General features: G+C 45.1%; 1 long non-coding RNA gene across 1 annotated transcript; it reads left to right on the plus strand.

The window, feature by feature from the left end:
* Positions 1 to 538: 538 nt before the first annotated feature.
* Positions 539 to 1,472, plus strand: LOC147581228 (uncharacterized). Its single transcript, XR_015251559.1, has 2 exons — positions 539 to 915; positions 1,150 to 1,472. It is a non-coding gene; the product is annotated as an uncharacterized LOC147581228 (long non-coding RNA).
* Positions 1,473 to 4,183: the final 2,711 nt, after the last annotated feature.

Raw genomic sequence — 4,183 nt, forward strand, 5'->3', positions numbered from 1 at the left:
GGAACTCTGGAGAACGGAAGGGTGTTGGAACTTATTTTCAGAGCGCTTTATGTGAAGCATAGAGACGATGCTTACACATGCATCAAAGTATGTCAATCACTAAAAAAGAAAAAGAAGACTGGGACACCTAATACCCTTCAGAGCTTAAAAATTAAATGTTGCTTACTGTATGGTTGACCTCTAAGGCAATCAAAATAGGATGTGAAAAGCTATCTATTTGTGCCAAGATTTAAATCACTTTTCCGAAATGGATTTGCCAAAACAAAGAGAGGTGTTTTCTGTAGCAACATGCCAAACAGTCCCAAGTAATCATTTTTTTTAGGTTTTTTTTTTAAGGTTTCGGTATCTATCTGCCCCTTTGCTTATGATAGCAAAGCATAACGAACAGCCAAAAGGCAGAAATAGCAACACTCACCTTATCATGCCAAGGGATGTCACATTCTTTCTATAAACAATACGGTGCAAAGGTTCAGGAAGAGTGAGAGATCTGACCTCCAGTGATTTTTCCACTACTCATCATTTTGGATAGTTACAAGAAACCAAGAGAAGGGATTTTCTTGTCTAATTATTTCTAACCTTAAGTTCAGGGAGTTAGTCTTTAGAAAGGTTAGAACGCACTAAACACATCCTGAGGAAAGGGTGCAGTACATTTTCTGCAAATACTGTCCGGGAGATGTGAACTCTCTCCCTTCATTTAGGATATCAGAGGAGGGAGCAGGGGAGGGGAGCAGGTTCAGCGAGCTCAGCTCAGGGTAAATGCTTCAGTAAGCGCTTTATGTTGCTTCCCGGGGAACAGGGCAATATCCATTCTGAGGATGGAGCTCAGTCTGACTGCGGACCACTAACAGCCCAAGTCCGAGCCGGTGGCCTCAGGATCCCAGAGAGTTACAAATCACCCCTCAGAACTGCTTTCTGGTGAGTTATTACTGCAAACTGAGAGAGTGCATTTCCCCGAAGATACCTCAAATTCAGGCAAAAAGGACTCAAGAAGCACGTATTGCGGGTGCACTTCAAACATCAGAGAAATAGTTCCAAAGCCCCCCAAAGGGATAAATAATGCTGATCTTCAAGGTTTTACCTATCTTGATGCTTCTCACGTGCTTTCCTTTCTCAAGGAGGTTACATGAAAGTCTGATTTCTCCTATTTAGGAATTTGTGCCCTCCTGAGGCTTATTTACCCGCGGCCGACCTCGTGATCTGACACGTGGACACCCTGATGATATGCTCAATGACAACATTTGATGCGGGCACTGAAGTCCCACTTGGGCTATTGGCATGGGATGCAGCGACGCCCCCCAACGAAGGCGACACAGAACCGGGGGCTGTTCCCCTACCTCATTCCTCACACCCCCTCACGGGGGGCCCCACCTGGGCTTGGAGCCCTCCGGAAAAGGGGTTTCCACCCTCCTCCACCATTCACTATTTCTGAGCTCAAAACATCAAAATAAAGCACTTCTAATTTTACATATGAACTCAAACTGTAATTAAGAACCTTTTTTCCCCCTTTATCTTGTCCTCGGTGGATATAGAGGCCAGCTGCTTACTATCTGTGGGAAGGAAGTCCAAAATAGTTACTAGAATTTGCAATTATCTTTCATTGTCCTCAGAATACCCCTATCTCTTTGATGCTTGTATATTTCTGTACCTCCTGTTCCACTTGGAGGAACTATTTGCTGTAAGATTTTTGGCAAGTCAGTTAATCTCTTTGTGCCTCAACTGTCCATCGGGAATTGGGGAGCGACACAGGGTGACCTCAAGATCCCTGGCAATTCTGCCTCACTGTGATTCAATGACCCCCGGGGTCCGTAAGATTCCGAGGAGGAGTTTTCAGCGCGTCGTTGGAAACTGAGTCACACTGGCATGGGAATTGTAAGACAAGGCTGGAGTAGAATGACTCCTCCTGAGGTAAGATTGGATGAGGAATGCCATGAGGTGTAGCGTGGGAAAGTGTAACTGGAGTGAGGCAGCGACATATCCTCCGCTAACAGGCAAGATCAGGCAAATTCCTGATGCTTGATGGGTGGCCGGCCGCAATCGGAAACTGGGCTCTTCCCAGAAGGCTGCTTATCATTTCTTTGGCAGAAGCCTCAGAGAAGTGACTCTGATGCTTTGCACAGGCCCTGGGGTGAGTCAGCAGTGATTGGGGTGCTGACTAACGTGGCAGCAGATACGGACGATGTGAATGCTCGGATCTGGTGGGCTAATGACCACGAGGACACCTTCCAGAAGGCTTGCTTTAGACACCCGCGAACAAAACGTTTTCCTAAAGCTATGTTTGAAACCCTCATCTGAAAAGCCCCAGTCTTGTCCCTGGGATATCCTAGGGATGTCCCCCTTCAATGTAGGTCACAGGCAGCCTCAGTAACCTCCAAAAAAAAGGACATGGGAAATTCCCAGCAGAGAAGCAAATCCAAAGCCAAGAAGGACCATAGGCTGTGGAGTTTTCTTTTTAAAGTCCCAGCTCAGGCTTAGGGGAAATCCAGCATGGATGGCCGGAGGCTGATGAGTTATCCTGCACTGCCTCTCACCCTCCAAGTGCAGGCAGAAGGGAAAGAACAGGTGCAACGGGAAGGAGGTTCTTCTGGGCGGTGACTCTCTGGAGCCCCCTGCTGAGCAGACCGGCCAGGCTAGGGACTGGGCACAGGAGGCCAGAAGGTGTCTTCCTCCCCTCACCTGATCCAGGGCAGGCTTCCCAGATGCTCTGCAATCAGGCTGTGTCTCCCAGATACCCGGGGATCTCAGCTCTCTTATGGCAACCAGAGGTCAGAGGGCCGGAGGGTTAAGATACCCTGGAGCATAGAGTTCATTCTTCCCAATTACCACATGCATAAAAAAGCATCACTGGGAGAGCTTTGAAATATATACGCTATTATTTATAAGACTGTTCATAGCACGTTAAAAAACATAAACTCAAAGGGTACCTAATGATTCACATGAAACTCTCTCCATTATGCTAAACAACCCCTCGCCTGTCCTTGTTCAACTGAGAAGCAACCATGTTTAAACAGTTCTGGTTTTAGGTCTGTCTATACCACAGAACTAATCGGTATGTGTGTGCCTGTGTTTTTGGCCTTATCAACTTCGAATAATACATAATCTTCCCACGAGGAAAGGTGTGTGCACTTAATACGCTTTGTACTCTGAGTTCACCTGCATTGCACCTTCCAACTTTTATTGATCCCATTAACATTTTGAGATCTTGAATGGTTGCGTGCGTCCCTTTAAATAAGCTGCCTCAGTGTTTGCTTCTTGATTCATCAACTTGTGGCATCTTCAACCCACGCTCCGTTCTGTAAGAGGAAGAAAGTAGATCCCCGCGGCCTAGCCTTGGCCACACCCTTTCCTCTGTGCGACTCGTCAGCTGATTAATATGATCCAGGCTGGAACCTTTGTACTCTGTTCTGTCATTTTAAGTTAGTTTTCTGTACTTTGTCTACAGCTTGACTTTAAAAATTGAAAACCAGCGAGAGACATTCATAACATTAAGATCATATAAACACTCATTGCAGAACCCAGCAATATGTAAGGCCCATGAAGATGTAAATGCAATTTTATATTTACAAAAATGTCCATCCAAAAAATAAGGGAAAAATGGATTCCCTTTCTTTACACCCTTTCTATTTTTCCAGGTCATGTCACACTTCGGTTCACTTCGTCTTGTCATCACTTCTGAAAAGTTGTTATTTCCTTTATTCTAATGGAGAGAAGAGACATACGTGGACATTTTTACATATCTAAGATCTTCCAGCTTGTTACACATGTTTTGTAATCAGTGCTCGTCAGTTACCACCTCCGGTCTACTCTGTTCTAATTTGGGCCAATTACTTTCTAGGCCTGTTTTACTGCTGATAATTTGACATTTCTTTTCATTTTGTTCCTCAGCAGTTCTTCTGTTTGTTGGATTTGTTTTTCTTTCTCCTAAGTTACATCCCAGGTCACACCCAGAAGAGTAAACAGGAGAAACACTCTGAGTCATTAGCTTATTTTGCTTGGATTCTTGAGTAACGGGTTAGCTGGCTATAACATGTAGGCTCAAAATAATGTTTCCTCAGAACTTTGAAATCTTGCTCTACTGTCTTCCAAAATCAGTATTTTATTTTTTTGAGAGAGAGAGAGAGAGAGAGAGAGAGAGCACAAGTGGGAGAGGGGCAGACGGGGGGCGGGGTGGGAATAGAGGATCTGA

Source organism: Puma concolor, chromosome B2 (assembly GCF_028749965.1).
Source record: "Puma concolor isolate L17-30 chromosome B2, mPumCon1.1.hap2, whole genome shotgun sequence".
Classification (NCBI taxonomy): Eukaryota; Metazoa; Chordata; class Mammalia; order Carnivora; family Felidae; genus Puma; species Puma concolor.